This window comes from Cetorhinus maximus, chromosome 14 (assembly GCF_964194155.1).
Source record: "Cetorhinus maximus chromosome 14, sCetMax3.hap1.1, whole genome shotgun sequence".
NCBI classification, from domain to species: domain Eukaryota; kingdom Metazoa; phylum Chordata; class Chondrichthyes; order Lamniformes; family Cetorhinidae; genus Cetorhinus; species Cetorhinus maximus.
Genome location: NC_135892.1, coordinates 89,885,592 through 89,912,541, shown reverse-complemented (window position 1 = coordinate 89,912,541; position 26,950 = coordinate 89,885,592). Strand labels below are relative to the sequence as shown.

Sequence of the window (26,950 nt, the reverse complement as noted above, 5' to 3'; positions counted from 1 at the left end):
TTCCTGCTTAAAATTACTAGGTGGCAGTTGGCCTGTTGGTGGAAGTGTTACATCAGATGGCAGGGAACAGCTGCCTTTGTTCCCAGTTCTCAGATAACTCAGTGAATTATCTCAGTGAATGGATTTTAGAATGGTCTTGCAATCGGTGGTAGTGGGGTGTGGGCTTGCCAGGGATGGTGGAGATCTAAGCTTCCCTTCTGAAGCCCGATGAAGCATTACTGCTTCTGCTGAAGGAATATAAACAACATACCCTGTCTGGGTCTCTTCTGGCACCGCTCCTCTTCCCACTATTTCAGTGCTTCCCAAACTATTTTCCAACGTGACCCCATTTTCACAATTGAAAATTAATATGACCACAGACGCCAAGAAAAGAAAAACAGCAACAGAGCAACAGAGTAGCACAGTAACATTCAATATATAATTAAAGTTTACGTACAATAAATCAACATATAATGCATCAAATAAATATGTAAATCTGTGTTTTTAAAATATTCTGTGAAAATGTTATTATTTTATGTACTCACAAATCCATTACTTCATCTGAGCTGCTCTAGCTCATGGATCTTGGTCAGGAAAGCAGCAACTACTGTTGACACTTGCATTTGCATTAACCATTGCTGATCTGTAGCATCATCACCCAGATTCCCTAAAAATCTTGGCATCATTGACTTTAATGGGGAACATAAACTCTTAATTTTGTACTGAGGATTTCGATTTCTCTCTGCAACCTCTCACCACAACTCCCCCAGACACTGTAAGCAGCCCCTAAACCAGCTCCCCCCCAACACACTGTAATCAACCCCTAAAACAACACACCCCGACACACTGTAAGCAGTCCCTCTCTCCCTGCCGCTTTCCCAAACACACACACACCGAAATCAGCTCCTCTCCCCCCTAAACACAAGCGGGAACTTTGCAATTAACCATCCTTCACCCACCCCCTCCTGACCCCCACACACAGGTCAGCCAGCCGGTGCCGGCTGTATCCCTGCAGGTAACACTTTTAAATAATCTTGAAATAAAGGTCACCAGTGCCAAGATTGGGTCAAGTAAAAAGATTCAGTGGGAGAGGATGAAATGTTTTTTCTATAAAACTAGCTTCCACAATGCAGCAATAATGATACGACTCAGAAAGACGCTGGGCGGAATTTTCCGTGCCCAATGGCACCAAGTGTGATCAATAGCATGAGCGGTTAATATGGTGCAATTGGTTTCACAACAGCATGAAACAGTTTGTGATCGTCCGCTTAGCAGCTGACGGCGGGCCGCATTTCCCGCCATCGGACATCGGGAGCCTCATTATCATACATCAGCATATCATTATCAGGCCAACCTGCCGGAATGGTTCTCCCGCTCCCCTCGCTGGATCGTCCATCCACGTCGGTGGGAAAGCACACCAACACGTTTCACAACAGCACATAAGCGACCTGCACTTGGCGGCCTGCACTTTGAGGGGAACTCGGAAGTGAGGACACAGTAACGTTGTGCGGCACTCGCCAGGGTTGCCTGTTGGACTTCAAGTTTGTGGAGCGCTGGAGGGTCGGGGTTAAGGGCAGCCCTGACATTGAAGCGACTTGTGGGGAGGGGGGCAAGTGCAGCCCTGCCGGTGAGGCAACTTATGGAAATGGGGGCCAAGGGCCTGCTGTTGAATATAGCATACAAGCGTTTGAGGTGGGGTGTAGGGTGGGTGAGGGAAGCAGCCAAGCTTTAGGGAAACCTGTATAAAGTGACCATTCCTCTGCAACTGAGACAGTTCAGGTGCAGCCACATTGATATGATTAGAGTTGGGCTTCTAGTTTATCTGTCCACTCAAGCAATGCAGAAACATCAAAGTGCCACCAAGTGCTCCAAAGCTTTTCACCCACCGTGCCCCTGACACAGACCGCAAAACAATGAGCATTTTAGAGGACTGCAGAAAAGCTGGACAACTGCACACGTTGTACAATCTCCTCGCTACAGCTGGCCATGGAGCAGTCACTAGGGGAGGCGCTCACAGTCCCTTGCAATGTCATCATCCCGGTTTGGACCAGTCTCCCCCATGGTTCAAGCTAACAGTGCAGCCTTGCAGCGCGGGTTAGGAGAATGCCTGCGCCTGAGCTGAGGGCACAGCATGCAGTCCGGTGGGCAAAGTTGCCACCAATTGTTCGGGTGAACTGGGGTGGAAGTGGTGGGATTTTGGGCAGCCATGCGGGGCACTAATCTCTGGCCATCCAAGTAGTGGCCAGCATTCTCCGGGATGCATTAAGGGGCCTGCACACTTAACCAGGACAGATTCTTAGTACACCCATGCTGACCACGTGTCTCTCTCTTTCATCCTGCAGGAGGAGTACATCAGGAGCATGGAGCCTGGTGAACTAGCTGTATGCCTGATGGCCTACAGAACACAAAGACGATGGAGGAGAGAGCGACTGAGGCTCCTGGCTGCACAGAGGCAGGAGCAGCAACCTCAGGAAGGAGTGGCGGCTGGGGGTCCTGCACATGCCACAGCGAGCCGCTGCAGGCCAGCGCCTAGCAATGCCCAGGGTCTGTAGACACCACCTTTCACTCCTGCAGATGACTGAGTACCAGTGTCACCGAAGACTGCGAATGTCTAGGGAACTGGTCACTCACATCTGCCAGCTACTGCAGGATTTGGCACCACAGGGACATGGAGGGCAACCACTGCCAGTGGTTGTGAAAGAGACCGCGGTGCTCAATTTCTATGCCAGTGGCTCCTTTCAGGGCTCCACACGTGACCTCAGTAGGATCTCTCAAGCCCCCACCCCCAAATACATCCATGAGGATGCCATCTTCATGAGGGCACACAATTTTGTGCATTTTGCCCAGGACCAGGACAGCCAGGATGCAAGAGCTATTGGATTTGCCCAGATCTCGGGTTTCCCACAGGTGCAGGGTGCGATCTACTGCACTCATGTGGCGCTCAGGTCTCCGTTGCAACATACATCAACTGCAAGGGATTCCATTCACTGAATGTGCAGCTGGTGTGTGACCACCAGAAACGCATCCTGCAGGTGTGTGCATGGTTTCCAGGGAGTATGCACGACGCCTGCATTGTCAGTCAATCACAGACCCCTGGAGTCTTCCAGGGTCCACAGAAGCTGCAAGGATGGCTCCTCGGGGACAAGGGCTTCCCTTAGAGGCCATGGCTGATGACACCCGTGTGGCAGCCTCAGGCTGCAGCAGAGTGACGGTATAATAAGGCTCACGCTGCAGTTCGCAACTTGGTGGAGCAGACCACCGGGATGCTGAAGATGACGTTCTTGTGCCTGGGCCAGTCTGGTGGAGCCCTGCAATACAGTCCGCAGAGGGTGTCACGCATCATCATCGTCTGCTGTGCCCTTTACAACCTGGCGCTGCAACGGGGAGAGCTGGTGGAGGAGGATCTGGGGTCTCCTCTGATGAGGAGGATGCTGAAGGGGATGAGGCTGAGGAGGTCCTCGGAGGCAACAATGACGGGGATGAGGCCCTCGCACTGGCTAGATGAGGCAGGCACCCTCGGGAGGCCCTCATAGCTGCTAGATTTGGGGAGGATGAAGAAGACATGCAGCGAGGTGACCCCATAGATCCGCACATTGCACCTCTGAACATTTGACTCCAGTCTGGCTTATGGCAATGCGAATACCTTCTATGATAATGCTCCTGCCATGGAGACACAGTGGAGGGAATAGTCGCTCGATTGCAGGAGGATGATGATGATATGCACTGAGGACATTCCATAGTTCTTCACATAGCCTCTGAGAATGTCTGACTCCTGTCTGGCCAAGAGCAGCTCACTTGCACTCTGTGATCAGGGTCATGTCATAGAGACGCAGCCATGAAACTTTGGAAGCATCTGATCCTTTGTCTGCCTTCAGCACCTGAGCCCTTCAGGAGCACAGTGTCACTGGTCACAGTTGCTGAGGAGATGGAGGCCAGCCCCGCCTTGAAGATGCTGAGAGCACACAGAGAGAATGATGGAATTCTGTGACGTCTGCCCACAACATTCAGGTAGCAATGACAAGCACCACCGAGATGCAGGCATCAATAATGTTTCCAGGGAGTGTGAGGCCAGACCATCACTTTGGTCTGAAGGCTGCACAGAGCACAGGGAAGAGGCCCTGGACTGAGACATCTGCCTTGTGCAGAAAGGTTTCACATCTGAGTGACACGAACACTGCTCATCAGAACAAGGAGCCATCGGCAGGAAGACATTCTTGGGAGTTTATTGACAATAGTGGACAGCATGTATAAGTGATTAACACCTGTGCCCAGGCTGTGCAACTAAATCTCCTTAACCCGCCTGGACACACCCTGACATGCTTTGTTGACGTCCGGCGGCGGAGGTCCCCGTTGGGGGGCCCTCTACGAAGGTGTCCTCCCGCTTTCCATCAGGGACCTGGTGTGGAGGGTGTTGCACGCAGCAGTCCCATACAGCCGCAGAATGTGTTCGTTCACGGATTCCCAGGATACCTGCCCTTTTTGCGGCCTTGTGGAGTCCGTGGACCATGCTTATATAGGGTGTCGTAGGCTGCACTCCCTTTTCAGTTATTTAAAAAACCTTTTATTACTGTTTTGTTTGCACTTCAGTCCCACGCTCCTGATCTACAGGCACTCGGTGCGGAGGGGGGGGCCGGGAAGGAGGAGGACCTCCTTGTGAGCCTGCTCCTGGGCTTGGCCAAGTTAGCCATTAACAGGTCCAGGCAGTGGGCGATCAAGGGGGTTGTCCCACCCGACTGTCTGCCCCTCTTACACGGCTACATTCGCAGCCGGGTGTCCCTGGAGAGGGAGCACGCGGTGTCTGCCGGCACCATTGAGGCCTTCCGTGCCCGGAGGGGACTGGGGTGCTTTATCAACCCTCTTAATCTCATTTTGATTTGATGTTTGTAAGTTTTCTTTAAACTTTGTCTTTGGTTTTACAGCTAACCTAACTTAGGGGCTATGTTTACTTTATCCCTCATTTTGTTAATTTAGTTTATTAGGTTAGCTTTTAAAAGAGCTAAATCTCCTTAACCCGCCCAGACATGCCCTGACCTGCCTTGTTGCCGTCCGGCGGCGGAAGTCCCCATTGGGGGGCCCTCTAGGGAGGTATCCTCCCGCTTTCCATCAGGGACCTGGGGTGGAGGGTGTTGCAGGCAGCAGTCCCAAACAGCCGCAGAATGTGTCGGTTCACGGATTCCCAAGATACGTGCCCCACTTTACGGTCTTGTGGAGTCCGTGGACCACGTTTATGCAGGGTGTTTTCTTTAAATTTTGTCTTTGGTTTTGCAGTTCCCTAATTTAGGGGTTGTGTTTTATTTTATCTCTTGTTTTGTTAATTTAGTTTATTTGGTGGACTCTAAAGGAGTTAAATCTCCTTAACTTTCCTAACCTTGCTACTACGTCTTGGTGCTCCCCGGCCATCTGCAGTGGAGGTGGAGGCAGCCTGCTGACTGCAACAACCTGCCTGCAATGACCTTACCGGGTGCCCTCCAGAGGGCCAAGAGTTGGAGGGCCCTGGCCTGCTTTTAGGGTCCTGCTGTTTGGCAGTGGCACCCTCCTCAGCCTGTGGAGCTGGAGCTGCTGAGGTCACAGGAAGAAGGGAATCAGATGGGCCAGACACTCTCAAAGTCACCTGGGTGGATGAGCCTGGAGTGTGCACCTGCTGATCCTCCTCCCTAAGGGTGCCCAGGGGCCCCAGGCTGACTCCTTGAGGAGCAGGGATAGCTGGAGTGAGATCGAGCTGCCCTGCACCGGTCTTGCATATACACTGATGGAGGCCAACTATGGCATCAGATATGGAGTTCAGCCCACGCAGCAGTGCAGGAGCAAAGTTCTGAACCAAGGTCTTCATGGCGGCTGCCATCCTACCAATGTTGACCTTGGTAGGTTTCTTCGGGGCTTGATTGGAGGCTCTGGGTCATGGACTCCATTGGCCATTTCCAATGCAAGGGGAGATAATTAGTGCATGGCAGTGGCCTGTGAAACAGGACACATCACTCACATCATAGTTGTCTGATGTATGTTGCAGTGCTGGACCCTCACTTGGTAGAACACCGCAGACCTCACCATCAGCACAGGAACAGATAGTCGCTGGCCAGCTGGATAGCTCTATTTCCAAAGTCCATGGGGACCTTGATTTTGTGCATTCCGCCACTGATCTGTGACCTCTCCCTATTGTTGTGTGCCAGCTTGAATACAAATGGAAAAAGTGTAATCATAGCGCCTGCCAGGCCAGATGAAAAGTATGCCTGGCCTGTGTGGGTGGTGAGCAGTTCCATGGATGGGCTGAGGACAATGACAGTGAGTGTGAGAGAGTGAATGGTAATGTCTCTTGAACTGGCAGTGAGTGAGATCACTGTGGATGTGTGATGGGTTTGTGAGTGTGTGAGTTGAAAGTGATGGAAGAGTGACTTACTCTGGCGGAATGGAGGAGATTACTCATCCTCTTGCAGCACTGAGTGGCTTTCCTCTTTTGAAGGGCATTGGCGCTGACCACCGGTGCCACCGCCTCCCAAGCTGGGTTAGTGCTGTTGTTGCCCATCCTGCAGCCAGAGTGGGGCTAGAGGACATCCCGGCGAGCCTCCACGGCATCCAAGAGGTGCTTAAGGGATGTGTCACCTGAATCTGGGGGCTGCAGCCTTCTTCAGTTTCAGGGCCATGTCTTCCATGTAGCAGTGGTGGTCTGGAAGCACTGAGATGTGTGCTTGAGATGTGTACTTTAAATATGGTGCCTGGTGTGATGCAGCAGCTGGATGATGGCGGGCAGGCGAATGAGAGCCTGTGTGTCATGGAAACGGCGTGTTTTCTGGGAGTGCTTAAATAATGTGGCAGGTTTGGGACGATACGGCATGAAAACCCGCCATCGTGGCTGACCCGCCCCGCTACCGCACTTAGTGCAAATCTGGGAAAATTACGCCCATTGGTTGGACCACGCTTAAGAGTATGACATAGCCACTTGGGACACATATACTGCTAAAAACATTACCCTCCTTGAGAAACTTCAACACTGAGCAACTTGTTTCATTACAGTTACTCGCGAGACTCTAGTGTCTTTCAGTTGGCCATGTTGCTAGGTTCACACAGCCTCCAGAACCAAAGAAAAGCCAATAAGTTGACATGTCTCTATAAAATTTTGAATGAACAATTAAATATTTCTAAGCAGTACATTAAGCCCAAAAGTGACCGAGCCCAAAGAGTTCATAACCAACAGCTCCAAACGTATACATCCCAATATGCTTCCTTTGCTAACTAATTTTTCCTAAGAACAATTAAGGACTGGAACAATCTTCCACTAACTTTAATCCCCGTGTCCTCTAAGGATTCAAATCAAGAAAGTCTGTTGAACGTTTTTAATTAATGTCACCATCAACTGCACTCATTATGCACCTCCCACGAAAATTCCTTGGTGGAAGACTGTGGAGGGAAACCTTACCTAGTACTAAGTACTGAAAGTTGAGCAGGGCCTTGTTACCATGCGGCATGGTGGGTGCAGTCACAGAGGATCGGAAGCTCGTGACCCCATTTGCTGTTTTTGCAACCCCATTTCTGATCACAACCGGCAGTTTGGGAGCTGTTGCACTACATTGACCTGGTGGGAAATCCACACTCTCACACGGGCCCATGTGTCAGTAATGACACAATACTGTCATTATGCAGTAATGACATAAACTGACCCTAATATGCAATGAAAAGAAGGATCCTGTTGATTTCTGACAGGCGTCCTTCTTGCTTGTGCAAAATAACAGGTTAAAATGAAGCCTGCGGGAAGACCGTGAGACATCGATGAGTGTGTTTACTAGGCGATTTTAACCCCGGCAAGCGGGGTTAAAGTTTTATCTTTTTTCAATTAGGGACATTTTCGGCTTGATTAAACACCTGGCTAGGAATGCCACAAATTGAGCAGCATGTCCATCTTTGAGTGGTATCAGAGAAACTAGGCCAATTTTAATCTAGAATTGCAGTCAGCATATCAGGGTTGGATAGGAGTGGGTAAGTTCCCAATTCCTTTTAACTGCCCTTCCTCCTTTCATCTCGTCAATACCTCATTAACATGTGGCCTCATTAACATCAGGCTGGTGAACTATAGTCCTGTTGCTTCAATAGAGCATACGTCAATGATAAGTAGAAACTATCAGGTAACAAGAACTACTTTTAAAATGGCCTTAGAGACAAAATATTTTTGAGCACAGCATCTAAAGATATACTTGGAATCCAAAAGTAACCTCTACGTCATCAGCTTAAGCTGGTCAAATGGTGCTTTTGAAATTACTGTTAATTCAAGCTTTCATAACTTTCAAAAGTGACTTGCCTTTTTAAAAGTTAATCCACGTACTTTACATTGTATCAAATATCATTTGAAGGAATAGCGGTCCTTGGATAGCTTGGTTTTTGGCATAGCCTCTTCCAAAAATTCAGAATTATAGTTGCCACAGATGATACCATGGCAAATCTTGCAAAAATTCATTTCATTTTTTCCATGTTCTCAAATCCTTCTTATATCTCACTGTTATGAAAATATAATAATTTGCATAATATTTTTCTGGTTTATTGTGAAGTAGGCTTATGGGTGTAAGTATAAGTGGTTCTTTCTGCGTGATTTAATTACATTTGGAGTCAAGTAGACTGCAAGCTTGAAATCATCAAAAGAAGCTTAACATGCTAATGAGTAAACATGGATGCTGGTTTGGCATGTAAGGTGTGAAGGGAATTTGCATTTTTTTAGATAAATGAAGGGATTTTTTGGATTTCAAAGGGATTTTAGTTTATTTACAACTAGCCAGGTAAGCAAGGCAAAGAATGTATTTATTTTTCCCAAAGGTTACTGACAATATTGGCAGCTGAAAGTTTTTCTATTATGAGGAGGATAACGGTTTCAAAGACATATGGAACAATAGAATTTACACATTGAAGAGAGAGAAACATATATGAAGGAGAATGAAAGGCTATGTGAGGAGAGGGCCATGTAAGATCTAACAGGAATGTATGAAATAGCCTTCAAGAAGCCTCCAGCCATTTGTGCATGAGTTTGCTATGTAAAATAACTGAAGTTGGGAAGCCATTTAGAATTCCACTGTCAAGTGGGTATTGTGTTAACTTGCTGGGTTTGTTTTAAATCTAAAATCTATTTTGGACTGTTGCCTTAAAGGGGGTGTTTAACTGGGAGGCAGGTTAAATAGGAATTTTAGGAGTTGTTATAGTAGTAAGTAATTTGTAGTCTTATGTATGTGTTTGAAATCTTTTATGTTGGTTAATAAATATTCTAATTTAATTTTTTAAATCCCTAAAGGTCTTGGTGGACACATTACTTCTGAATTCAGTGCACATACCTTCTCATAATAAATACAAATTGCAAATCTGTTGTGATGGCGTGGCCAAGTATCCCTGGATACACATCATCTGCCACATCATAACACTCACCTCCAGAGACCATCACTCATTTGCAAGTCTAAACAATAAGTGTTGATAAGGGATCTTGCATAAAATCCTGCCTCCAGCACACCTGGTTGTGGAATATCAAGGAATGGGTGCAAAATCTTATGGAAAGGGAGAGAAAAAATCAGAAGTTATAGTTCAGATTAGAATGAATGCCATATGAAAGGCAGAGGAAGTTTGAGGAGTTCAATTTTATATTAAAGTGCAAAATCTTGAGGGTAGAAATTTAGATTATTCTTGATAGCACACACTGGATGGGCTGGGTTTAACATTCCCCCACCAGCAGGTTTGAAGGCTGAGGGCAAGGCATGTTAAATCCAGTGTTCAGCGTACCGACTGCCTGCCCGTCACTGCCCCATCCACAATTACACCAGAGGTGGGGGGGCTTTGGGTAACCAGCCCACCAGTCAGCCAATTGAGGCCCTTAAGTGGGTAATTAATTCCCAGCTTAGGGTCTCAACCCACCAGCACTGGGATTTAAATGGTCGAGGGAGAGGCACATCAAGCACCCAGCCCAGCAGGATTTCCTGCACAGGCTGGTGGCAGGGTCCCTTCTTAACAGGTTGCCTGAGCCCAATGGAGGGCCCCCAAGGTCTAAATCTCCCCCTAAGTTTCCCTACTACCACTGGCCTAACTACCCCATAACCCCTCACCAGTTTGGTGGGCCCCAGACTAATCTGGCTTTGTGATCCAACACCACATGCCTTCTCAGCCTCACTGCAATACCAGCTGTGGCTACCACTCCCAGTGGTGCTGCCAGTACTGAAAAGCTGTCAATCTGATTAGCTGACAGATCTTTAAGGCAAGACTTTCTGTTTCTGAGGGGCAGAAGTTCCACCTCAACTCAATTAAAGGCCCTTTAATGGCGGCAGAGGTAGTAATTAGCCCAAACAGCATATTGGTAACAAATATTGCACCAATAGGCAACAGTGACCCAAACATCATAGCATTTGATAAAATCTGGGAGCAGGAAATTCTCCTTGGCTTAGAGGGGAATTGTAGGTGGTGGTATTCCCACATGTCTGCTGCCCTTGTCCTTCTAAGCAGTAGAGGTCGTAGGTTTGGAAGGTGCTGTTGAAGGAGGCTTACTGAGTTGTAGCAGTGCATGTTGTTTATTATACACACTGCTATCACTGTGCATCAATGGTGGGGGAAATAAATGTTTAAGCTAGTGAATGGTTTCAAGCACTTATGTAGTATTTACAGGCAGCTCTCTGATTTAAGGATCTGGAAACTTGACATTTGCTGAGCCAAGTGGAAGTTGGGTATTAAGGGGCTGAAAACGGCCACAATGGCGAGAAGGAGATCAACATCAGGTAGAAGAAACTTATATGTGGGAATGCTACAGCATCTTTTCCAGAACTTTGTGTGCAGCAGTGCCTTTAGGGATCGCTGTTTGGGCCCCTCTATACTTCATATCAATAGACAGAGTATGTATTGTGTATGCTTTGTGCATCAGTATCTGAAAATTGCATCAGGTTCCTATGTATGTTATAAGATCACAATATATCTATCCTTCTGAAGACTTCTGGCTAGCCATCTCAAAACCCCAGAAAAATGGCAACAAGCAGATCAGGAGCAGAAACAGGCCAGTCAGTTTGGCTACCATCCCATTCCGGCCCAGAAGAGACAGTGAAAATCAGGGCTAGGATCTGTTAAGATACAAACGTAGTTGAAATTAAAGAGCAGTGACCTGAGAGACGCATCCAAGGATCCTAATGGGGAAGCAATAGTAGATTCCCTAGAAATTAAATTTCAGTGTTCTATTGAATATGGATGTCCCACAGACAGCAACCAATATAATACCTCTTTACAAAAAAGGAGACAGCTAATTTGAACACTTACAGGCTGGTTACTTTAATGTCAATGATGAATCTTGCTTCAGACAGCATGATGTAGGCTTCCAGTCTGGAGTATGTCAACAGCATGTCTTTATATACCAGACCCTTCTACTACACCTCCCCCAAGTCTTTATCCCATGGATATAGAGTTACTTTAGTTTACTTCCAAATCTTACATTGCATCTTGTGCATTAATCTTATTGTTATAACCTTGATGCTATTCGATTGTTGCTATTACAGAATTAATGTTAACAACATTAACAACATTCTCACTACCAATAGTCCGTTGATAGTACAAAGCTTGAGTATTGCTGAAAAAGGAGACACTTATTGTCGTAGCTTTTTGTCTTGCACTCATCAAGACAATTCACAAGAAAATGTCAATGTCAGGGAAAATAACAAGTATGGGAACAGAGTGTTGATTGGTTGGCAAGTGGATTCTGATTGGTAGAGGGGCTGCCATGGAGAATGCACTAGTTGATCATGACCGACAGTTAACTGCTAAACATTGTTTGAAATTTAAACCAGGCAGCTTGACTCTGATTGGCCAAGACATTGCCCTGGGGAATAACCTGCAAATGGCTGAAACAGGCGTAATGTTCTTTCTGTCTGCAAAGAACATGGCCTGTGTATTAATATATGTAGCTTCCAATACATGCAAATGCGCTGCACTGCGAGCCTGACTGACAATCTTCAATTGGTTGTCGGCGTATTTCTTAGAATACTGAGGATTATTTAGCAAATGTTGTCCAATAGCAGAATCACATGTTGCTCAAATTTTTGAGCTACCTTGCCCTTCAAGAACATGTACACACATTGCACCTGTTTCGACTAAACAAAATAAGTGACAGCCATTTGCTGGTTCATTCCCCAGGGCAGTGTCTTGATGAATCAGAGTCAAGCTGCCTGGTTTAAATTTCAAACAATGCTTGGCAGTTAGCTATCAGTTGACATCCACTGGCACATGCTCCATGACAACTCCTCTACCAATCAGAGTCCACTTGCCAACCAATCAGCAATCTCTTCTCATACAGTATAAATTTGCTGTTTCCCCTGACATTGGCATTTTCTTGCGAATTGTCCTGATGAGTGCAAGATGAAAAGCTTCAACAAAAAATCTCTTTTTCAGCAATATTCTCACTACCCCATCTCCCCCCTCCTAGTCCTTGAAGTTAGAGGCTCAGGTGGTCTGGATGCTTTATAACCCTTCCACATCTCGTTTGCCATTCTATCGGGAGAGTGGTAGGCTCTGGTGTTGCTTGTTTTTGTTGTTGGCTTGGAGGTTGGGTTGGTGTTTAGGTATGGTTTCATCTGTTTCTTCCACTGCTTAAGGTTAAACCGCACCTGGTTGGTCTGGTTGGTTTGGCGGTGTATGGCTGTTGTTACTCTTGACTGTTTCTTGTGGGGTGGATGAAAATGGTATTCATCCACTTGGTAGTATTTCTTCTTCGTTTAGACCAGCTGGAAGGACAGTGAGGCTGAGAAAGAGGATTCCTGCGGCAAGAAGAAGATTGAATAGCATGCTCACCTCTGCTGTTTGTTGTTGATGGTGCGCAACCGTCACCAGGTTCCAGCATGCCTTGTGGTTTTGAACCCTGGCTGGAAGTTGTTTTGTGTGCACAGTGGTTGGTGTGCCTACCGACTGTACAATCATCATAATTGGAGGTAGAGATTCCACAGGCTGTTGATGTGCCTCTGGTGCCTCTGCCACTGAAGGTGCAATAGTAATCTTGCTTGCAGTAGGTTGGTCTGACCATTGGGGATTTGCCAGGACCTGGAATGATGATGGGAAAACCTGCTCCACAAAAAGAAAAGGAAGATCACAGGTGAAATCAGAGTCTGAATACTCTTTAGTGTTTGAGGACTCAGGACTGTGGTGTTCTGGCCGACTAACGACTGTGGTATTCTTGACATCTTCTGCTGACTGAACAAGATCGAGCGCTACGCAGACATCTCTGCTCAGAAGAGAGAAAGGCTGATTGTGGATGACATACAGCAGCTCAAAGATTTGTTTGTCACCATACCTCAGTGGTTCAAAGGCCATGCTGAGGACCAGGAGTCGGACTCCCCCTACTCCATTGAGTGGAGTGTCTATCATTCGAATCCAACAACCTGGGAGCCATGGTTCTTCGTCTGACAGGACCATCACGCTGGCACCTGAATCTAATTTATGATTTGTTAGATGACCATTTACCAGGATATCACCATTCCAAAATGAAAGACCACATTCTCTGATGTCCCCAAGAAGAATGGCTATGCATCTTCTGGGGTTTCTGTGTCAACCTCATGGATGACTTTTGGGATATCTGTGCCAGTGCTGAGGTTTTGACTTGCACAGTTTACCAAAGTGTCCCTGTCTGTTGCAGTGGAAGCACTGGGCTGCACTCGCAGGACACTGATAAGGTCGCTCTGCTAGGTGGTTCAAGGGTTGCTTTCCCTGACTTGGGTGGTCCCTGCATTTTTGTGACCTGATGTGCTGGACTGAGAGTTGTTTTCTACCCCATGTAGTGTTCTCTCCCCTTACGATGGTCCTGTGTTGCTCATGTAGCTCCCAGACAGTCTACCTAGCTGGATTGCCCTGTTGAGGGTAAGGTCATCTTTAACTTATAGGAGGTCAAAGAGTGAATTGTCTGCAACACCCACCACAATTCTGTCTCAGGTAAGCTCAGACTTTAAACTGCCATATTCACATCCTTCTGTCATCCTATGGAGATCGTTCATGAAGGAATTGACATGTTCCCCAGGGAGCTGGACTCTCTTATTAAATTTAGCTCTCTCCAGTATTTCATTGGATCTCAAGTTGAAATAGACATTGAAAGATTTCAAAACATCATCAAATTTGGTAGATGATTCATCAGTAGCTTGTCGTGCAATGATGTCATCTGCTATTGGTTTTTTATTGAGACTTGCAGCAACACTGTACCTTAAAAACCTTCTAAGACTCAAATTGTGCATCTGGTCTAGGTCATATGTCAATCCCAGTGGAGCTGGAAGTGTTGAATTGTAATCCATTTTTGAAGATTTAAAAAAGTTTGGGTACATCTTTAAGAGATTACAGTCTTCCAAGATTGCGTTGCCGGTTACTGCTGAAGAAGGGATCTTCCCGTGCTTGCCGGATTTTGGCAGGCTTTTCAAAATGGCGGTGGTGCGCTTCTGACTAAAGAAGAAGGGATCACAATGGCGGCAGAGGTCGGCTGACTGCTGACTTAATTAATTTGGCGGTATCACATTACGAATCGGGTCTCTTGGCAAAGAAACGCGGACATTCTGTTTCTGAACCTGGACAGCTGCAAGGCACTTGGAGCAGACGAAATGAATTATTAATGTTTCTTTCTCGCCGTGCCTGACTCGGGAGCCATGTGCCAAGACTTGGAGTCTGGAATCGGGTGTAGCACAGAGTTGCTTTCAAATGGCGCTTCTGACTGAACGACTTAAAATGGGCTTTTCAAGGCTAGCCCACCCGTCAAGGGGAAAGTCCTCCATGTTAAGTAATGAGATTAAGACAAAAACAGGAGGAACTTTTGTACAGGGGGTTGCGAGGCTGTGGACTACATTGGTGGAGTTAGTTGTTGAAGCAGGGACCATGGGCAGAATTTTATAGTCCCACACTGGTGCATTTGCAGGCGGGGGGACCTATGAAATTCCCCGGGTGGACTTCCTGTAGCCCTCCTACCCCACACCTCCTGACCGCAATATTACATGGGGTGGGTGTAAATAATCTGGTACTTGAAAAGGGTTCCCTGTGTTACAGTAAGACAGAGCAATTGGTAACTTTAAGGAAAACAATTACCCCCATGAAATGTAGTTTTATTCCTTTTCTTTCACGAATTACTGGATATAAAGGCTTAAGGTGCATGTTGCTCACAATCATATTTCTGTCAGATGTCACTGAAATGGGTCTATCGAAAATAGCAATGGAGCAAATTAAGCAGATGCTGAGTCATCAATAATTTATCTCCATTGTCTTAAGATTGAAGTTTCATACTACAGCAATTACATATTGTCTGTTGTATGATGTTGTATGATGTGCCTGCATGGCATTGTAGTGTAAAGGTGCTCTGCAGAGCAAGGGTTAACGTGGGACTGGAGAATAGCACCGCCCACAGTATGATGTATAGAGTCACATGGTAATTGGCTGAGATAACAATCTAGAGTGTACATTCTTGAAGCAGCCTACCTGCATGGCAACAGCACCGTGTATGACAATAACCTGGGATCTGTAAATCATTAAAGATTAACAATAAAGGGTTCATGTTTAAATATATAAACCTCAAGATCTCATCACTGAGACATCTAAAGAACTCATATTACAACATGGTTGGCAGCGGTTGTCGCATCTAAAAGACATCACATCAGTGGTGATATGGAAGATAGCATTTTAAACGATGAACCCAGAACAGTATCCCAAGATATGAAAAACTAAAAGCACCTGAAGCCAAACTAGAGAGATGTGCACCTAAGAAGATAACTTGAAGAAATAATTGAAGAAGCTTCGCTACAGACTTAGAAGTTGAGGATTCCACCAGTATGAGTAGGAGCCCATTGCAAGACCCGTCATTGGCACAGAGCAAAATAATTGCATAGATCACAAGATGGTGCGCAAAACTACAAAAATTGAAGACCCCAAGTAATGCAGAGTCAAAAAACCTAGTCAGTTTACAAGACGGTTAGCAAATTAAAAAAAAAACATTATAAATACATTATAAAATAGGTGGCGGTCCCAGGGCTCAGCAGATTGCAGCAGTGAAGTAAAAAAAACCAGCTGGCAGAGTCAAGAGAGAAACCTGCAGGGAACAGTTAAAACAAAAGGAGGGGAAAGCCTGCAGAGTTTAAGAGACAGGGAACCCCTTTCAAACAGGAAAAGTAAAGATTTTTGGTAAAGAAATAAGAAGAATTTGTGCTGTTTTCAAGATTTTAAAACAAACGGCACTGAAAGTGAAAAAAGGAAACAAAATCTGCAGTAGCTTTCAAAAAAAGTGTGCCTGCTGAAAATCTCAAAGTGCAGCGCTCAAGGGGACCTGCAGAGCTTAAAAAAGAAAGAATTGTCCAGAAAAGAAATGCTGCATTATTTTCTTTAAACAAAGTTTGAAAGAAGGCCCACAATTGTGGGGATACTGAAAAAACACAGTAAAATTATTGGGAGAAAACCAGCAGGCTGCCAAACAGCTCCCAAAGTTCAAATTAAACAGGACCTGCAGAGTTCAAAATGAAGAAAAAGAGAGAAGAAAGTGCTGCGGTTTTTAAAAGTTTTTTTTTTAAAAACAGCTATGATTGCTAGGGAGCCTGCCAAAATCAGAAAAGCACATAGATAGAACTGATGATTGCAGATAGACTGAAGTGAAAAAAACGGTTACTACACTGACAATCTTAAAGGAGTAACGAAATTTGAAGCCGTAACTACAAGAAAAAATGGCTATGGACAGAAAATGAGAAGAGCCAGATGCATTTTTGCTATGGAAAAGGCTAAACCAGACAAGAGTGGGATTCTTGGAGAAAACAATTTCTAGTTTACATAAGAACTACAAGATTAAGTAAGGAATCAGAAGAAGTTCAAGTTGATAAGGTTTTATTCATCTTTGGTTCATTTGCTGCTAAGTATTCCATAGCCAACATATAGATCCATACTCCACAACATTTGGTGAGATATTAAAAGGCTTTGATACATAGTTTAAACTCCCAATAAAGCACTGGGAGTGACAAGAGAGCCCAGAGAGAGAGAGTAACTCCTCATAAAGTGCTGAGGGCAACAAAAGATTGCAGGGAAAGGGCAACAAAAGACCCAGAGCGAGGGAGACAGATGGCAGTGCAGAGTGAGCAGATAGCTGTGAATGAAGGAAAGCTATCTGAGATAATTCAAATGAAGTAAAATGAGCAAAAAGTAAATGGGGCTGTTCTAGAAGAAAATGTTCACATCAGAGCTGAACTGAAAGATTTGAAATGCAAGATTCAAGCTAAGTATATACCTTTGAAAATGCACAATAAACTAAAGTCTTCAATGAACCAAGCTGTTCAAGATCTGAACAAACGAATTTCAGAGGGGCACAAAGGTACCAGGAGGAGATAACAACTCTCAATTCCACAGTTGCCCAATCAAAGCGGGAGTTGGGAAAACTCAACCAGATGTGCAGCCAGGCAAAACTACAGGCAGAAAAAGCATGCAACGATGTTGCAATTCTGAAAGACTTCTTGAAGAATTAATATGCACCCATGGAAAGACATGGGGATCTACAGAGGATGTTGAATATTGTTTCAGAAAAAACTGCATTGGTATTATCAGTAGTAACAAAATGATGGACTGAAGCCCAGAGTGAGTTGGCAAGAGGTCAACAAGAAAATGAACAGTTGAAAGAACAACTGATTGTCCTTCAAGATCAAATGTGAAAGGAATGCATAACCATTCAGCAACATGGAGAAACGAAGACTATCTTCAACAGTAGAATGGAAGCACAGCAGAAGAAACTTGAGGAGACTATGCTGGATTACAGGAAAACTTAAGATGAAGCAAGCAAGCTTCGCAAAGAAAAGGAAAGCCTGTTGAAAGGCATTCACATGTTACAAGAATCCCTCAGGTCAAAGTTTATTCCTCTGGAACATTTTGAAAAGAAGGAAAATGAATTTGATGTCATTCTGAACAAACTGACGAACCAGCTGGTAGAGAAGAGTCGGCAATGTTCAATATTCCAGGAGGAAGCCAAAAGCTACAAGAAACAGACCAAAGAGCTGAAGAAGCAGTTAAATGGAAAAGAGGAGGCATTGAAAGGAAAAGCTGTAGAACTTTCCACACTGTGAGCGGATAATGAAACCATGGGCTGGATTTTGCCCTCAACAGGTGGGCGTGGCGGTGGGCCCGGAAGTGGCCATGAAACTGACCACCGCTTGTGATCAGGCCTCGACTGCGATTTCACGCTGGTAGGCCAATTAAGGCCCGCCCAGCGTGAAACGCGGCTCATCACTGGCGCAGGAAGGACCAAGCGGGGGTGGGGGCCTGTTGGCCACCAGATGGATCAATGGTGACCCGGTGGCCATTTTAAAAAAGACCCAGGCAGCCCCAGAAAGGTTGCCAGGGAAGAATGTTTGGCTGCTGTTGTGAAGATGCACTCAAATGCGGCAGCAAACGCCACGCAGGAGGGCAAGTCGGGTGGGCACTCAGCTCCCTGCTTTTCGGATGAGTGCCTCGCTGTCCTCCTGGAGGAAATGGTTGCCAGGAGGGACACTCTCTTCCCCAGAGATGGGAGGAGGAGGCCACCATACCTCACCAAGAGGGCATGGGAGGAGGTAGCAGCCCTGGTGAGCAGCCATGACGTGGTGCAGTGCACATGAATGCAGTGCCGGAAGCGCTTCAATGACCTGCTGTGTTCAGGAAGGATGAGTACCGTGTTGACATGGGTCAGTGTGCATTAGTGGTAAAGTGTGGCTGTCGCCCCATGGACCTCAGGAGTGCTAGAGTCTGAGTGCCAACTGTCAATCACGCAGGAGCTGGCCAAGGGGGTGAGCCCTGGCTGCTTGGACTGAGTGCCTTGCAGCTCGAGGGCCATGACTCGGATGTACCCTACAAGGTGTTCCTCAGCTGGGTTGGCCAGGCTGCAAAGGCGCTGCAGGTAGAGAGTGAACTAATCAATGCTCCTCTGTCCTTTCAGGAGAAGACAAGCCATAACCAAGCCAAGAGGGCACATATAGGCGGAGGCCTGTGCAAACTGCTGATGCTCTCCCGGTTCGAGCAAGGTGCCCTGGAGCTGGAGAACCAACACGCTCCCTATGGAACCGGGCGTGGAGAGGCCAGGGTGCCAGACAAAGGTAAGAGTGCAGTGCACAGAGGTGAGACTTGCGGACTTGTACAGTCTCCTCATTGATTGGAGCCTCAAACCTGGACTCCCCATTGATCGTTGGAAGACGATGGCACCATGATGCAAATCTCCATTTTCTCACCAGGGTGCCTGGCATGCACAATGACAGTGTGATGACTTTAACTAATGACATGTCCTTCTTCTCCCCTGTAGGTTCGCCAGCAGGTGTCTCATCTGCGGATCCCGAAGGCCACCCCCAACATCGGAGGACCACCGGGCATAACTATCACCTGTGTCACACCTGCTCTGAAGCAGGCACCAGTGCAGATACCAGCACCTCGGTGGGCATTAGATCAGCAGCTAGTATCTCGGTGCACATTGGTGAGGACACTGCATACTCACTTGAGATGCAGGCAGAAGCAGAGAGTGCCCAGGGCGACGGCAGTCAGGGGACTGCTGGGGACCAGGACAATGCTCAGTTGAAGGCTGATGATGAGCCTCTGGAGTGGTCCATTAAGCAGCTGATGCTGGATGTCCAGCATGATGTGTGGGAGGATCTGCGGAGATCGAGGAGGGTCTGCATGCCGTGGTTTCTGTGATGGAGGAGTCCATGCGAAGCATGATCACAGCATTGACCGTCATGGGCGAGTGCACTGCCTCCTCCATTGAGAGAGTGGTGGCTCTCATGGAGAAGCAGCTCCAGGGACAGAATGAGGGGTTCCTGGGGTTGCGTTCAGACCTGCAAGCCCTCACACGGGCATTGGCCTTAGGTGGTCAGTGTCAGTGTGGGAGATGGATGAGGCACCCAATATCCCAACTAGGTACCCGTCCATCAATGGTGTGCAGGGAGCTCCACAGTGACCTCACGTTTGCACACGAGCTGCCTGTCATCTCTGCGGGCTCCTGTCAGGGCACTCTGGATAATGGCAGCACTCCTCCGCCCCTCTGCCAGTGACTGTGGCATCTGATGAGGCTGAGATAACTGGGGAGATGCCAGCCGTGGCACTGGCTGCTCCCCCCAGGTGGGGCCAGCACAGGCTCCACTGGCCAGAGGACAACCGTTAAGGTCATCAAGGCCAACAAGACAGCAGGCTGTCTCCAATGCTGGTGACAGCAATGGGGGAGCACCGAGACATAGCACCCGCAAGCGTAAGTTAAAGGCACCATGAGCACAAGACGGACAGGTCACCGGTGATTTCCTGTTAATTTATGTTTAATTTATGTATACTGGTCTGGGAATGAAGACCAGAGAAGTTTATGTAAATAGTTTGGAACTGTCAATATGAGATCAATTTTGTTTGTGTCGTCATGGCCTGAGTATGCTTCACCTTTTTATTTTATTAGTGCAGGGTACGCCATTATGTGATGCTGGACATACATGGTTCTGAACTTAATTGCACAGATACTGAGTATTCTTTGTGTTCAAATGTGTTCATTTCAGACATCCGGGATAAAGGCAGCAGCCCTGGCATGTGTTTAAAGCTGATCTTTGGTAGCCTAGTTGAAGGGGCATTAGATCAAGGTGTCCCTGGTGTCTCTGCCTCCCTGGAGGTTACCAAGGTCTGGCTCCACACCCTCAGCGTTCTCCTCACTGTGCTCAACTTCGGACTTACTACTGGACTCATCCTCTGTGTCAAGATCCTCTTTTCAAAAGGGTCCCCCCTTACCAATGCCAGATTGTGGAGAGCACATCATGCAACCACGATCAGTGACACCCGCTCTGGGGAGTATTGTAGTGCTCCCCCTGAACGATCCAGCGCATCTTGAGAAGATCTGTGGTCCTCTCTACCACCGCCTTTGTGGAGGCATAACTCGTATTGTAATGGTTCTCTGTCTCTGTTCTTGGGTGGCGGAGAGACATCATGAGCCACCTCTTCAACGGATAGCCCTTGTCACCCAGCAGCCATCCATCCAGTTGGGCTGGAGCACTGAAGAGCCTCAGCACCTGGGAGAGTCACAGGATGTACACATCATGGGAGATGCCAGGGTACCTTGCACAGACTTGCAGAATCTGCATCCTGTGATCACACACTATCTGCACGTTCATGAAGTGGAATCCCTTCCTGTTGACAAAGGCAGCCAGCTGACCCGCTGGTGCCTTGATGACCACATGTATGCCATCTATTGCACCCTGGACACAGGCAAACCCAGCAATCGCTGCAAAGCCTCTGGCTCGCTCTGCCTGGCTAGCCTCGTCCATATGGAAAAGAATAAAGGTCAGGACCCACCTAAACAGAGCTTCTGTCACCAGCTTGACGCAACTGTGGACAGCTGATTGGGACACTCCACACAGATTCCTACACTGACATCTGGAAAGAGCCGGATGCATAGAAGTTGAGGGCCACTGTGACCTTCAGAGCCACTGGCATGGGGTGTCCACCCATACAGTCGGAGCTGATCTCAGGCCCAATCATCTTGCAAATGGAGGTCATGGTCTCCCTTGAGAGGCAGAACCTCCTTCGACATTGCTCCTCAGACATGTTGAGGAACCTGCATCGCCATCTGTAAACCCTGGCAGAAGGATAGTGGTGTCTTCTGCGGCCCTTTCTGCCTTGGACTACCTGCTGGCCCTGCACCCCTTGTGCCTGCGCCTCTCCTCCCACAGGTCCCTCCCCTGGAAGCTGCCCCTGTCTTCTTCCTCAGAGAAGGTGCTACCTGCGGAGACCACAATCATCATTACCACGGTAAAAGAAGGCTGTCTGATACCTGGAAGGGCCCACATGGCTTGAATCCTCCAGGGGCCTGGCAGACAGCAATGAGTCCTGAAATGAGGCCTGGAAATGCTAAGAATGAAGTCCCAAACAACGATGAAGCTGCCAAACACCAATAAGCAACCAGTTGCAAACTATCTCCAAAACTCCTCACTACTCACACTGGCAATGCTGCTGACCCTTTTTATCCCACCCTTGGATGCGGTTTGTGAAAATGCCGGCTGCCTGCCTGCCCGTTTTGCCCGTGTGTTGATCAGAAAATCGCACGGGCAAGGAAAAATCGCAGACAGTTGTACTGTTGAGGGCCTTAAGTGGTCTGTTAGTTAATGGCGGGTGCTGCTCTGGCACCCCGCACGCCTGCTGAGTGAAGTGTTGCACAAGTGCGCAATGACGTCGGGACGCTCACCCACGTCATCGCGCACTATTTTACTCCCGTTCGGGTCGGACGCACACTCGTCTGTGGGATGAAAAATTCAGCCCCATGAGTAGCATAATTACAGAACTGAAACAAGTTAACGCTTTGCCGGAGACAGACCTGGCCCACAGTGAAACCAAAATGAAAGACAAGGACAAAGTTACGGTGCAGACAGAGAAAGAAAAGACAGAAATAGGATCGGAAAATTTAAATCCAACACTGAAGTGCAAGGAACTAAAAGAAGGAAAAGCTGAGCTGAATGAAAGGATTCATAAGGTTGCAAAACAATCTGAAAGTCAAACAGCAAACAAATGTTTGACTGAGATTGTGAAACAAATGGACATGAAGGTTCCATTTACAAAGTGTATACATCCAGCAAGAACGTGGTGGACACCATGGAAAAAGAAAATTTGAGTCCATTCTAGGAATGAACGGAGTACGCATTCCCTTCGGAAGGACTGGGACAAGCCCACAGTGTCCGAAAAATGCAGACAGGTTGTTAGTAAAGAGAAACCCAATTTGAAGAAGTGCAAAAAGCAAATCAAATGGAGATAGCCAAGTACCAGAAACTCAGAATATTACTACCATTCCTCCAAACATGACAAACTGTGTTGAGGAAGAACTGTCAAGCCTCAAGACCATCTGCGTTTATAACATCAGAGGCTTGAGATGGGGGAGCAGGGGTAGCAAGTAATGATTGTAACACAAATAGTTATACTCCATTGGAAAGGAAAGTTTTCTTTGGAGAAGAAAGGGGGATGTTGCATGATGTTGTGTGATGTACCTGCATGCCATTGTTATGTAAAGGTGCTCAGCAGAGCAAGGGTTAATGTGAGACTGAAGAATAGCACCGCCCACGGTATGATGAATCAAGTCACATGGTACTAGACTGAGATAACAGTCTAGAGAGTACATTCTAGAAGCAGCCTACCTGCATGGCAACAGCACCATGTATGAATCTGTAAATAGTTAAAGATTAACAATAAAGGTTTCATGTTTAAATATACAAACCTCAAGGTCTCACCATTGAGACATCTAAAGAACCCATATGACAATACTGTCCTTAGGTTCTGTGAATTCTAATGCTTGCTCGCAATCTGACCTTTGAACTCACTGAAGCACAATGGGCTGAATGGCCTCTAATCAGTGCTCTAAACACTCTATGATCCTATTCTATGGCAGGGAACATTCTTCAAGTTTACAAAAAACTTGCAAAGCTTGTTATCACTTCCCAGAAAAAGTGTGCTGGTTTGATGACATCAGGGGAACAAAGAGGACATTGTAAAGTAGAATTATATACCTATGTCAGTCTTTTCAGAATATTTAGTCAAATAACCTGACAGCACAGAGGTAAATTAAGGAGTTGGCAATCAGTTAACTAATGAAATCAGTAGTAAAATGCCAAACTTGTCAACTATAAGCTAAATATCACTAGAAAGTAACATTTGTGGATCATTTCTTAATTAGAGGATCTATTATAAAAGTAATGATAATGATTGGCACTAAACCTCAATAAAATCTCACATACTAAGAAGTCTATTTTTGGTTTAAATTTGTTCCATATGACATGTTCTCAAAAGGATAATAATCTGAATTGTCAGAATTGGGTTATGCTTGACAGATTAGTGCTTCATTGTTGCTCATATCGTTTTTATTCATTTACGGGATCTGGGCATCTCTGGCTAGGCCAGCATTTATTGCCAATCCCTAGTTGCCCTTGTGAGGGTAGTGGTGAGCTGCCTTCTTGAACCGCTGCAGTCCATGTGGTGTAGGTACACCCACAGTGCTGTTAGGAAAGGAGTTCCAGGATTTTGACCCAGCAACAGTGAAGGAACGGCGATATATTCCCAAGTCAGGATAATGAGTGGCTTGGAGGGGAACTTCCAGGTGGTGGTGTTCCCATGTATCTGTTGCCCTTGTCCTTCTAGATGGTAGCAGTCTTGCTTCCGGAAGGTGCTGCCAAAGGAACCTTGGTGAGGTTTTGCAGTGCATCCTGTAGATCATCCACACTGCTGCCACTGTTTGTTGGTGATGGAGTGAGTGAATGTTTGTGGAAGGGGTGCCAATCAAGCGGGCTGCTTTGTCCTGGATGGTGTCAACTTCTTGAGTGTTGTTGGAGCTACACTCATCCAGGCAAGTGGAGAATATTCCATCGCACTCCTGACTTGTGCCTTGTAGATGGCAGACAGGCTTTGGGAAGTCAGGAGGTGAGTTACTCACTGAAGGATTCCTAGCCTCTGACCTGCTCTTGTAGCCACAGTATTTATCTGGCTAATCCAGTTCAGTTGAATGCCATGAGGCTTTCCCTTTTCAAATGACACCTCCAATATAGAAGGTGGCAGCCTGAATGGCGAATATCAGATAATTTCAAGCCAGTTCTATAATTTAATACATTTTCTTGATTTTTGAGTCATTGCATGAGTTTTTTGGGCTATGTACAGCTTTTTGTTGTTCTTGTATTGAGTCCTTACATCTTCCTCATTAGGAATTTATATATCAACTGTCCCTGTGGTGATGGCTTAGAAATTGGATGGCATGGCACTATTTTTGAATGCTAAACAGTCAGCTCTCTCCAATATGGCAGACAGAAAAAGCATATTAATTACAAGCTACACAGCCTGCAGTGGGTACTCTGCGTTCAGGCCTAAAATAGGTGTTAGGTTCTTTGCATATTATAAATATGGGCCCTTGAGGCCCCTGTCACTGGCTGCATTCATGAAAACCAGGTCTACACCTGACCTGAAATGCAGTCTACCCTAACTGTATACAATGGACACTTAAAAGCTAGTCATAGTCTGACCTTGGAAGAAGTAATTCCTTAAAAGTGATTTGCTATATTTGGTTGCAGATTAAATTTTCTAAAACGTTTACAGCAATGAGTATTTCTCTCTCCATAAGCTTTTTAAAGCTGGCCAAGGAGAACAAAAGAAAGATAAAAGCAAAAAACTGTGGATGCTGGAAATCCAAAACAAAAATAAAAATACCTGGAAAAACTCAGCAGGTCTGGCAGCATCTGCAGATAGGAGCACAGTTAACGTTTTGAGTCCGAATGACCCTTCAGAACTAAGTAAAAATAGAAGAGAGGTGAAATATAAATATATTTATTATTATATTTCACCTCTCTTCTATTTTTACTTAGAATAAAAGAAAGAATGTAAAGGAAATTTTATAAAACCAATATTCATTGCATTGTGTTTACAGGCATAACCACCTAGAAATTTCCAAGGGGAATTCTCTTTGCAGGTTCAGGTTCTCTAGGGAGGGAATAACGATACTGTGCCATTTTTTGTAATATGACATGCGGTAACCTTGATCACAGAAATAACCACCATTGGCAGTCAAGGTTATCATACAGCCCATCCGCAATAAAAGTTACTGATACTTTTTTTACAGAATACTCACTGTCAGCAACTTCCTGATTGAAAAACAACGTTGGTATGACAAAATAAAAACAGAATTACCTGGAAAAACTCAGCAGGTCTGGCAGCATCGGCGGAGAAGAAATCAGTTAACGTTTCGAGCCTTCATGGCCCTTCGGCAGAACTGAAGCATAGTTAGAAGAAGGGAGAAATATAAATTGGTTTAAGGTGGGTGGGGGGGTGGGGGGGGGGGGGGAGATAGACATTGAGGGTGTGGTGATTGTGGAGATGAGCAGATAATCAAAAGATGTCACAGACAAAAGGGTCAAAGAGGTGTCGAAGGTGGTGACATTTGTCTGAGAAAAGTGCTAATTAAGAATGGAAGACAGGATATTCAAAGTACAGCTCTAGTGGGGGTGGGGTGGAAAGACTAACAAGGTTTTAGTTTAGATTTAAAAATAATGGAAATAGGTGGGGAAAGAAGAATCTATATAAATTATTGAAAAAAAAGGGGGGGGGGTGAAGAAACGGGGTGGGGATGGGGGGAGGGGGAGTTTAAGATCTAAAGTTGTTGAATTCAATATTCAGCCCGGAAGGCTGTAAAGTGCCTAGTCGGAAGATGAGGTGCTGTTCCTCCAGTTTGCGTTGGGCTTCACTGGAACAATGCAGCAAGCCAAGGACAGACATGTGGGCAAGAGAACAGGGTGGAGTGTTAAAATGGCAAGCGACAGGGAGGTTTGGGTCTTTCTTGCGGACAGACCGCAGGTGTTCCGCAAAACGGTCGCCCAGTTTGCGTTTGGTCTCTCCAATGTAGAGGAGACCGCATTGGGAGCAATGAATGCAGTAGACTAAGTTAGGGGAAATGCAAGTGAAATGCTGCTTCACTTGAAAGGATTGTTTGGGCCCTTGGACGGTGAGGAGAGAGGAAGTGAAGGGGCAGGTGTTGCATCTTCTGCGTGGGCATGGGGAGGTGCCATAAGTGGGGGTTGAGGAGTAGGGGGTGATGGAGGAGTGGACCAGGGTGTCCCGGAGGGAACGATCCCTACGGAATGCCGTCAGGGGGGGTGAAGGGAAGATGTGTTTGGTGGTGGCATCATGCTGGAGTTGGCGGAAATGGCGGAGGATGATCCTTTGAATGCGGAGGCTGGTGGGGTGATAAGTGAGGACAAGGGGGACCCTATCATGTTTCTGGGAAGGAGGAGAAGGCGTGAGGGAGGATGCGCGGGATATGGGCCGGACACGGTTGAGGGCCCTGTCAACGACCGTGGATGGAAAACCTCGGTTAAGGAAGAAGGAGGACGTGTCAGAGGAGCTGTTTTTGAAGGTAGCGTCATCAGAACAGATGCGACGGAGGCGAAGGAACTGAGAGAATGGGATGGAGTCTTTACAAGAAGCGGGGTGTGACGAGCTGTAGTCGAGGTAGCTGTGGGAGTCGGTAGGCTTGTAATGG

The 26,950-nt window shown here is 46.5% G+C and overlaps 1 long non-coding RNA gene across 1 annotated transcript in view; it reads right to left on the bottom strand.

Moving 5' to 3' along the window:
- LOC144689811 (uncharacterized) overlaps positions 1-26,950 on the bottom strand; it is an 88,230-nt gene that overhangs the window by 1,982 nt on the left and 59,298 nt on the right. The gene's annotated exons all lie outside the window — the stretch shown is intronic.